The following is a 12,149-nucleotide window of genomic DNA, read 5'->3' on the forward strand; positions in this document are numbered from 1 at the left end:
CTTGTTTCTCTTACAATTTTAGACTCCTTACATGGTCTTGCTCCCTTTGCTCCTGTATATAAAGAGATTTAGGTAGTGCATCATTTTGAGAATTTAAATTTACCGGAATGTGACTTCTTGAGTTCTACTCTCCTTGATCGCTCTAGACAAAGGTTGTACGGGTGATTGGTGGCATAACCTGACTTCTAGTATTTTATTTTCATCAAGTCTTATGTTTTATCTTAATGATTTGTTAAGAAAAAATATACAAAGAGATTATTTACTTTTAACATGAGGAGGTCACGATCACTTTCGTCCTTCAAATTTTAGATCTTGTGGTTATGAGTGTGTCATTGACTAGATTCAAAATTTAGAAAATTTATTTTCAAACTTCTTGACACGCCCTAAGCCATTCAATTTGATATCTAATGACTATGATTAATTATGACCTCCTTTAAAGCAAGATAAATAGTCTCATCGTATACAATTTCATGTTTAAAAACCTAAAATAGTTATTTATAAATGACTTATTTGTACTTGTATCTATGCCAACCGTTCATTTACAAATGCTATATGCTAAGTTTGGAATAACTCAAATTCTAATATTTATTTTGAAAATAACCATCTGGTTATTCTTAAGTGAGTTCCAATATTTTAGATCTAAAAACTCCCCAAGTAGCTCTTTCATCTGAGGAAGTAAGCATATAGGCAGGCTCCCATGAGTAAGCATATAGTAATACTCCTATGGGAGCATACTAAAGCAGTGAGTATATAATAATGCTCCCATGGGAGCATACTAAATTGTTTTCATGCAGGGCGTGTGATTCACTCGACAGAGGCTGATTTATAAAGAAGAGGACTGTCCACTAGAAAGATGTGACCTACTTAATGATGCCGTTGGGCACGAACCAATTTGTTTTTAGGGCATCTGACTTGCCATATAACTACGCTACTTAGGATGTTTGCATGCGAATTAGGTGACCTAGATCTCTCTTTCGGAAATCGATCCAGATCGGCGATTTGGTTACGTGAACTGGTGAATACAAAATTTAAAAAAATTAAGGAACAAAAAAAGAAAAAGTGTTAAAAAATAAAGTGGGATCCGTTTTTTAACAAAACCGACTAGTTCTGTCAAAAAACTGGGCAGGGGAACCAGACCAGCCCTAATGATTCTCGATCTGAACCAGCTGGTTCCACTCTGGTTCACCAATTTTTAAAACCTTACATTATCCAAGAATAAGAGCATTACCCAATAATAAGACAAATTAGGTAGCATTAAAGGCACAATGTTTCACCCTCAATGTTTGCTTTCTCCAAGGTACTAATAATTTATGGTTTGGTCACACATCAAGTTTAAGAAAAGCTCGGGAACTTCTATTATACAAAAAGCACCAAGCCGAGGAATGGTTGGCCATTATAAAAGCATCTTTACAAAGAAAATGAGGATCAATAAAGGGGGAAAATGTTAAAATGATTTCTCACATGTTGTTGAAACAAAACAATAATTTTTTTTAAAATTATTTGTGTTCCAACCTCGTTTTCAATAATGAATATTTCTTAGTTAAAGTGTTCCAATTGCTTTTCTCTACAAATAATTTAATTTTATTCAGAAAAACTTTCCTTTTATTAAAAAATTAGTTTTTTTTGTCATTATTAGTAACCAAAGTCAAAGGATTAGATGCTCCGATAGGTCTATGTTACATGGGGAAAAAACTGTAGGAGTATTCTTGCGACCCAGAGATGCAACTTCTTCAATCAAGTGACCAACCGTATAATAATAATAAATAAATAAATTATACCTATTATGTATGTGCATGAAGAAATAAAATACATATAACTTGGCTAGTTGTGAAAATTTATGTATAAAAATTATATTTTAAACAATTATGAATATTAAGAAGCATAATTTGATACAATTATGAATACTAGGAAGTTATCTTTTGTAAGTTTTGTATATTTCATGGCTGTTTTACTAGAAAAATTAAAATACGCAGCATATATATTTGAAAATTTTACTAGTATGTATTCATCTTGAGGGGGAAAAGAAGAGAATATGATAACATCACGAGGTTGGCCATGGCTGCTTGCCACAAGTAATATTATAAAGAAATGAGGGTTTTGAGTTGGACTTCCTCTTTCTTATTGGAATCCTTCTCATGCCAATTTAGGAAGCCTCCCACTACTTTGACAAGTGCATTGGGAACCTCGTTTAGGGTTTTTCCACTTTTTTCTTTTCTTTTAATCTGAGGGTGAGAGAAAGAGACTACAAAGATAATCACAGTATAAACCAAATGGTGTAGGGGAGAGAGTCACTACAAAAGATAATCACACTATAAACCACATTAGTGGTACGTGGAAGAGAGTGTCACTAGAAAGATAAGGTTCGCAATGTGCAGCCCGCCCGGGCCCTAAACAATTTTTGGGCCCGGGCTACCAATTGTGGCCCAAGGGTTAGGCCAAGATCAGAGGGCTAGGCCTAGCCGGCCCCATTTGATCCGGCCCAGCCCGGCCATTATTATTATTTTTTAATCTTTTGTTTTTTAATTTTTAATTTTATTTGGCATGGCCTGGCCTGGCCCTAGTAGAGCTTGGGCAAGGGCTAGCCCTTATGGCCAAAGGGCCAAGGCTAGGCCCCGCCCATTGGTAGCCCTATAGAAAGTGAGTCACGGTATGAAACACAGTGGGATGGAGAGAGAGAGTCACCTCAAAGGTCAGAATAAACCGCATGGTTCGATTAGGGACTCGAGTTTATGGGTCACTAACAACTACTCGATAAAATTTGTCGTGAAATCATGTTTCATTTAAAAAACAAGAAGGGAAAGCTTTCTATGTTCCCCCTAAAACATAGAAGTTCTATCCTCTCCCTACCATTAAGCCGTCCATTTTTTATCAAGACAGATACTCACTGTTTGATCTTAGATCCAACGTCTCAAAGTATTTTATTTTTAATTGTTTTTAATACAAGTTTTTTGAATATAAAATTTGGTACATGCCATCTTCTCATTGGGGCGCACCTATAAAAAAATATTAACAATAATTTTTCAATAAAAAATAATGATCAAAATACCCCTTGAATCGTTCAAGAGTATTTTGATCATTTTATTTTATTGAAAATATTTTTTTATAGTTTTTGTTAATGCGAGTTTAATAGAGGAATGAACGTCCAAAATTTGGTGTCAAAATAGTTTATACGAAAAAAATTAAAAATAAAATAGTGTAGAGACGTGACATTGTGATTGGGGCAATCTTAGCCCTCCATTCAAAAATGGATGGTAGGATAAGGGGGAGGATAGAACTTCTATGTTGTAGGGGGAACATATAAAGCTTTCCCAAACAAGAAACGAAACATGTGTAATTTATGCAAGGATGCGGTTAGCATGCGGTCAAGCCCGCACTTGTACAAATGCGGGCTTGGCAATAAATATATTTTTTAAAATATAATTTGATCGTAATTTTTAGAGAATATATAATCTTTAACATTGAGATTATGAATATGAAAAAATAAAAAAAATTTTAAAACTAGAAATAATAATTATGTTAAAAAAACAGTTGGACCATTAGTTACAATTGTTTTTAGATGGATTACCTAATTGTATGCATTTTTAAGATGGATGCTTTCAACCTCTGGACCGCATATTGTACAAATGTGGTCCAGCCCGCATGAAACAATTGTTCAGTGTTCGATTATGTATAGGAACATGTACACTACTTCCTTTAATGAATGATTCAAGCCTATAATTTGTAGCTTGAGGCATTGAAAGATGTCCTAAATTTTCCCACGCTTCAAAATTATTTCTGACCCATTTCAAATCAATACAAAACCTCAGCCATTAATCTAAACATAAAAGAAAATAAAGAATTCATCAGATTTCCATGGTTAAAAGAAGGCAAGAGAAAGATGGAATCATCAAGTTAAGGAAAAGAAGAGAAAAAAAATTGAACAATTCATGAGCTTTTCTATAATGTAACTACCTAATCATTCTCCACTTTTTGATATTTTTAAAGGAGTGTACATGGGGAGTGGGTAACGCATATTACGTGTCTTATAAGTATAATTCCATTTATATATGGCCTAAAAAGTGTTATTACGTATTCTCTACATTTAGAGTGTGTGCATTAATTTAGGGCGAGTTTCGCATGAAGTTACCAAAATTGGCATAATCTTTTATGAGTTCAATGAAGAGGGCAACAAATTTTCATATTCTAAACTCTTTTCAGTTAGGTATTATTGTTTGCATGTGTTAGGTATTATTGTTTGCATGTGATTAGGGGAGACTTACAAAGTGGAGACACCAAGGCATTGGGCCGTTTCTGGTGGCCAACACGTGTTAAATGTGCTTTTTTAAACGATAAAAAGAAGAGAAAATTATTAAAAACCACTTAATATTTTTTTATTTTTTTTATTTTTTGGGTGACTTAAATAAGAATGGATCTCATATCTGTGATAGGAATGAGACTCAAGATGTTATGTTATAATGACCCACCACTCTGATCACCTAGCGTTAAGCCTATTCGGACCTACTTAGTACTTAATAGATGATCTGTCTAACATGCAGTTTATATTTTTAAGTTGATTTAGAAATATCATCACAAGGCACATTTATACGTGAGTTAGAACTACTATATTTTGGGTGTGAGTTGATAATTGGGAAAAATACTGTGTGGTTCGATAAATCTCTAGAAACAATGTAGCTCTTCCATAGAGATGGGACACATTCTCTTTGAAAAGATTATTAAATACCCAGTAACTCAAAACTGGAGCTTAAAATGCGCATTCTCACTTCCCAGCCTTTTTTTTTTTTGACAAATAATCTCACTAGTCTTGTAATTTAATTACACGTAAAACCATACTTATCGGGAGCACCCCAACAGAGTGGTGCTCCGATTCCAAAATCCAGCTCAGGCATTTCATAATTGGGATCTCAACCAAAATGCAATGTTTTTTTTTTTGATCTCGCTCTCATTTATAGGGTATTCGCTCCGATGAACAAAAGGATCTCAATCCTCACATATAGCGGTGTACATTCGTGAAGATTGTAGTTCCCGTTCACGAATAAATAGGTCCTCGAATCCTGAAATTTGGGAGCGCGATCAAAAATTTGGTTCCTTAAACCCCCAAAATTTCAAAGACAATAAATTTTTTATAATTTTGAATAAAATTATTTTACTAATTTATAACATCCTAAATGAAACTTCTTAAATAAATTTAAGTTTTACAATGAAATAATTATATTTTAAACAAAAATTTTAGGCAGTATTTCCAACCTAAAATGACAGTAATACACATCCCAAATTTCTTCAAGATGTAGCCAAACAGTAGCAATATATTTTTAGGTTGCATCTAGATGCTACCCAAATGATAACATTCCACTTTCAGGCAATATATTACGTCAATAATATATTACATTAGTGACTTATTTTACAAACAATATATTTCTAGGTACCCCATCGACCAACATGACGCCCATACGTGTATCATGTATGATTTTGAACTAAGCATTAACCTTTTCAAAAAAATAAATGTATAAAGCATTGAAAGAGTTTATATACACAATCAATGGAATTTAAATAATCCATGGACATCTAGGGTTGGCCGTATACAGATCTAGCCCTATGGGCCATTGCTACATAGGACAGTGAGTTCTAGAATAAACTAGAATGACATCCCATTTATGTGGGAATGGGTTACAGTTCTTAGTGGGAACACGAATCAATCTGTAATGGGGTTGGGTTCTCAATACAACTGGAGTTCTCTGATGGGAGTGCGGATCAATCATGCTGGGAATGAGAACCGTCCTTGAATGGAGTTCAATCCTTTTCAAATAGGAACACGATCATTCTTAGATGGAGGTGCAATTCAACTTCAAACGGGATTTCATTCCCATTCCAAATGGAAGCGCGGTCCTATTCCATATGGGAACACGATCTCATTATATATGGACCACTCCCCATTAAGTAAGAATCTAGATCCCGTTTTGTTGGGAACGTGCTGTGCCTTCATATGGGATCTCATTCTGCTCTTTTTACCCTCACCGGAACTCTCTCCCCAAAACCTGAGCTTTGGGCAGCCATCGACCCGACGCTCTAGCTCCCGCTTCCTACCCCAACCCATTCCTGCTCTGGCTCTAGGTAACTATGGAACAAAAAGAAAAAAGAAAAATTGTTATTAGCACATTTTTAATGCTTAAATTGAATATCATATTTGTTAAAAGGAAAAAGTTTATAGAAGGATGCTACCCTATAACATAGAACTATGGATGCCCCTAAAAAATCCATTGGAAAAGGTAGTTTTAATGTTGAAACACCCTATGATTAATCATCTCAACATTGAGATGTATGACTATGAAAAATAAAAAGATTTTAAGTCTCAAAAATAAATACAACATATTATCTACATCGTCCATTTTCAAGATTTGCATATGTTTATAGATCTACTTGATTTTAACCATTTTTTAAATTTAAAATTTTATAATTAGATATAAAAATAGATTTTGAGATAATCCTAAGAACATTTTACATCAAAATTATATACCATGATAAAATTTGAAAATGCACCTTACCTCTACACCTACGGATGCATCCGTATGCAAACTGCATCCTTGTTAAAATGTATTTATAGTATTGCATAACTGAATAAGTAATTTCAATAAATATCTGCAATTGATACAAATTCAACAAAACAATATCTTGCATATTTACTTTAAAAAACATGAAGGAAACCTAACAAAAAAGAAGAAAAGATCACCATTTCTATTTGTCTTGTTTCCCATGCTAACCTATCAAAAGAAACAAATAACAAAGTACATATATCTCTCTCCAACATATCTTTATCTTAGCTTAACTCTTAAAAACATGTTTTTGTTTGGCTGATTTTTGTAGCTTAAAGTTATAAGTCATAACGTACGTTCACCTTAGGATTTATAAGTTCTGTCCAACGGCTCTTGGGGCCCTCTTCACATTTGGCAGCTGATGAATCCTCCACAGTCACATAACTGCCACTCATCTGGTTTGAAAGTCCAAGGCTCAGGTTTTGGTCTCTTGCATTAACAAAATATCCGATTTATCGCTCTAGATCAACAACAAGAGATCATTTTTTGGCCTATTACTACCTAAACCTCGGACATTCCAACATAATATTTTCATGAGGAACTATAACCTTTATTAACCTCGGACATTCCAACATAATATTTTTATAAGGAACTATAACCTTTGCTAACCTCGGACATTCCAACATAATATTTTCATAAGAAACTATAACCTTTGTTAACCTCGGACATTCCAACATAATATTTTCATAACGAACTATAACCTTTGTTATGCCCCGTGACTCTATATTTGTTAGCAGGCATAGAGCTTGCCCTTACTTGTACATTTCTATTATAGTTGATTTTACATACCAAATTGTCGGGCTCCCTCTAAACTTTCCCTTTTCCTTTCTCTTACCTTTGGTCTACTTTAGTCGATAGATGCGGACAATCTTTCTATGCTTCCCCTACAGCATAAAACTTATAGGAAGATGCTAGGGTGAGCCCACTAGCTCACATAATAGTATAAGCCCAATGGTTCAAATTAAATTTGGGTCGATCTGACGGTCGAAAGTGTTTGGATTTTAATTTTTTTCTATAAATCCAAGTCACTAGAAATTTTACGTGAATGTTCTTATCATCAAGCCGCACCTAATCAAAATATAAAAAAAATAATCCATAAAATTAAAAATGACCAAAATACCCTAAAAAATTTATGGGGGTATTTTGGTCAATTATTTTCATGTAAAATATGTTTTTAATATTTTTTCGAATATTAACCTATTTTTTATGAACGCACTATAAAATTTCAAGTGATTTGAATTTATAGAAAAAAAATTAAAATTCAAACACTATCGACCATCCGTGATCGTTAGATCGGCCCAGATTCAATCTAAATCATTGGGCTCATTTTTTATTGTGAGCCCATTTTCCAAACTTACATACTTCACCTTATCCAACTGTCCATTCTAAATGGAAGGCTAAGATGGCTCCCCAATCTCAATGTCACGTCTCTACACTATTTTATTTTTAATTTTTTTATAAAATATTTTGATACCAAATTTTGGGAGTCCAATCCTCTCTTAAAAAGCACTAGTAAAAAAATATATATATAAAATATTCTCAATAAAATAAAACGACCAAAATACATCTGAAAGTTTCAAGGGGTATTTTGGTCATTATATTTTATCGAAAAATAATTTTTAATATTTTTTGTAGGTATGTTTGAATGAGAAGATGATGAATGAGAAGATGACACATACCAAATTTCATATTCATAAAATTTTTATAAAAAATACTAAGGGGTACCGGATCTAAAATCAAACAGTGAGCGACTCATCAAATTGAATGGCTTGATGGTAGAGAAAGAACAGATTTTCTATGTTGCAGAGGAAGTATAGAAACCTTTCCCATGATATGTACCCTCTCCCCTTTTATTAGCATTCGCTCTAGAGCGCCTATAAACTATATTGGAATTACATTCAAGCAAATCACACTCTTAACAAATTAAGTCCTACGTTCTCCACCCTCCTTTCTTTTGTCACGTACACTCATTGGCTACTCTTCTATGTATCACGAGCACAACGCATTTACAGGACACACAACAAGTTTCCAAAAAGTATCTCTTTCTCAAGCAAAGTCTTACTTCTCTCTCTAAAAAGTATTGCTGGTATTAGGGTTCCGTTTGCGTTCCAGGAGAACCCTATCCTCCGGATAGGCTTATAATGGAATTGGCTTCTCTTGGAATTTGTCTGTCTTTGGGATAGGGGTGTTTGTTGTTTGGATAGCACCTGACAAGAAACATGGATGTGCCTTTCTACAGTTTAGATTGCCTAGAAGAAGCTAATCCCTGAAAATTTAATTGCAGTTTTTTTACTATTACTTTATATTTAATTTTATATTAATTAACTCCGCATATTCATTCCAAACTTCATTATTATTTCTAACTATGATGAAATACCTATTTTTTCTTATTCATTTACATTGTATCCTTATATATATATATATATTACATATCTCTGTGTCCAAGTCCGCATATGTAGAAATGCGGGTCTATTAATAAATCTATTTTTGAGATAGATTTTGGGACTTAATTTTTAAAGACATGTAATCTGTAACATGGAGTTCATGAATATGAAAAAATAAGTAAATTTTAACAATTAGAAATAATAATTCTTGTAAGAAAACTTTTGGACATCCATCTTTAAGATTGATAGAACACTTACTTGCATCCATCTTTAAGATTGTTGCTTTACACTTTTTGGACTACATATGTTGTCATGCGGTCCAGCCCGCATGAAACAATTTTCCAATGTTCAAATAACATCAATGTTTTGAGAAATCATGAAGTTATATACTTTTTTTATTGAAACTTAGAATTAATATCTCTAATTCTTATAGGGCAAACTATGTAACTTGTGAAAAAAAAAAAAAAAAGAAGTAGAAGAAATAAATTTATTCCAATATTTATTAGATGAACTATTTAATTTTCTACATGAAATTTTGTTTTAATTGCAAAACGTCCGTCACAAAACACATGATTGATTTTTTAGGGGGATACATTTTTTTATAATTTTCCCCAAACAAAGAATGTGGTTCTCCCAAGGGATAAACATACTTTTATAAGATGTTATAGATTACCAATCAACCAAAAGAGTTCTAAACTTGTTGCATTGGTGCGCTCTCCCCTCTCCCTCTCTCTCTCTCTATCAAAACGGGGGATTTAAAAAATTTAATTTTATTAACAATAAATTTCTAAGTATGAAAGTCAATGGTAACACAATCACAATGAGAGAAGGCCAGGGAAGAGAGAAGGGATAGAGAGTGGATAAAAATTAGATGTAAATTGAAATCAATTGCTGCATATTTTCTTGCTTCCAGACAATACAAAAATCTAGCATATGCTTTGGAAGTTTCAAGAGCCATAAAGTTCTTTCTATTTAAGTTAAGTACTTGCATTTTGCTAATCTCAAAATCGTTCCCCTACCTCCTCTATAGTGGGATAGGAGCAATGCACTACATTTGAGCAACATAACACTTGCCAGGCGCATTTTGCCCACACCATATGCACCCTTAGATTGCGACCAACATACCCAACATATACTCTTGGAATACACATGAACTAAGATCATATAATTGTATTCAATATGTGGAACACTATTGTAATCAAAACCTTAACAAAAAAAAAAAGATAAAGGGCAACAACCGAGTTAAAGGTCGGAAACTTTCTCTTCTTTGCCATAAAGCTTACTATTCAAACTCCAAACTCTTTAAATTGATATAGAATTAGTTGGGCAAATCTCATTTTGATTTCCTAAAACAACACAACGATGGTGAGAGCACTCAAGCATGTTGGGTTTATGTGGCCTTTAAGGGCTTTATGAGTGTGTAATGAAAAACATTTATTACAGTGGAACATAAACTCAGTGAGAGTGTCGTCCCTCGAGAACCATACTAAGCAAATGATATTTGTTAATACCGAACTGTGCTTGACGATCTAGACCAGTCGGTTGGAAAACCCAAGGTACCTGGGCATAAAGAATTAATAGATAAGGGTTTTGGTTAGCCCATAATGAGGTCGGAGCTTATGCCTAGATGAGTGAGCCGAGGGACTGTGTGACCCTTGTGTGTGATGGTAGGTCTACTGAGACGGGGGCCAAAACATCATCCATATTCTATTACACGGCATGCATATCTATAGATTGTTCAGAAAAACTAGATATCCATCTTTGAGTGAAGCGTATGCATGTGCAAGAGATACCCCTATGCACCTTAGAGCTGTGGTTGCATCAGGTCATGGTGACCTTGACTCGTCTTTAGGGGAGGACCTGTAATCCACAAACTGGAATTGCGACCCCTTGGCTTATTGGTCAAACTTTGGTGACCCGCTAATGAGCCCCTGCTTGGATTGTGGGTCGTTGGAAACACTGGGTCGGTTTGATAAAGCAAGTGTGGTATGTAGTCCACAGTTGAAGGTGGAGTACCCCGTAGTCGTTGATAGAATTCCTAAACCATATGGATCCACTTCCCATTATATTAATTTAATTGTGTTCATTTTATTATTAAATTATTTTAGATTTATTATTTGAATTTTTATAAGTCATTTGATATTTTATTTATTATTTTTTGACTTATAAAAATGAAGTTATTAATTTACAAAGTTATTATTAAAAATTCATTTTGTTTAATTTTAAAATATTTATTAAACCCATAGTGCATATGGGCCCACCATGTGTGTATTAGGTGGGGCCCCACATACCATACATGGGTGGCACGCCCCACCCTTGGATGTTGCTTTGTGTTCAAGTTTATTAACTATGGTAACCAGCGTTTTAAAAAAAGCCGAGTCGAACCGGACTCGCCCGGTTCGACTCGGAAATAGTGAAAAAGGAACCGGATCGCCCAAAAATCGGAAATCGTCCGGTTCTAGAGAGAACCGGACGATTCTGTACAGTGAATCGCCGATTCACTGTACGGAATCGGCGAGTCCGAACAGTGAATCGGCGATTCCGTACGGAATTTTTTTTTTTTTTTTTTTTTTTTTTTTTTTTTTTTTTTTTTTTTTTTGGTAATCCATGATAGATTTTTTTGTAATCCATGATCGAATTGTTTTTGTTTTTTTGTAATCCATGATCGAATTTTTTTGTTTTTTGTAACCCATAATAGAATTTTTTGTAATCCATGATCGAAATGTTTGTTTTCTTTTCTTGTAATCCATGATCGATTTTTTTTTTTTTTTTTTTTTTTTTTGTAACCTATAATAGAATTTTTTGTAATCCATGATCGAATGTTTTGTAATACATGATCGAAATGTTTGTTTTTTTTTTGTAATCCATGATCGAAATGTTTGTTTGTTTTTTTTTAATCCATGATTGAATTTTTTGTTGTTTGCTTTTTTTGTAACCCATGATAGAGTTTTTTGTAATCCATGATTGAATTTTTTGTAATCCATGATCGAACTATTTTTTTCTTTTTTTGTAATCCACGATCGAATTTTTTGTTTTTTTTGTTTGTTTTTTTTTGTAATCCATGATCGAATTTTATGTAATCCATGATCGAATTTTATGTAATCCATGATCGAATTTTATGTAATCTATGATTGAATTTTTTGAAAATTTGTGATTTTTGTTGTTTAATCCATGATCG

This window comes from Amborella trichopoda, chromosome 13, assembly GCF_054954075.1.
Source record: "Amborella trichopoda isolate Santa Cruz 75 chromosome 13, AtrichopodaSantaCruz75HAP2 v2.0, whole genome shotgun sequence".
Classification (NCBI taxonomy): Eukaryota; Viridiplantae; Streptophyta; class Magnoliopsida; order Amborellales; family Amborellaceae; genus Amborella; species Amborella trichopoda.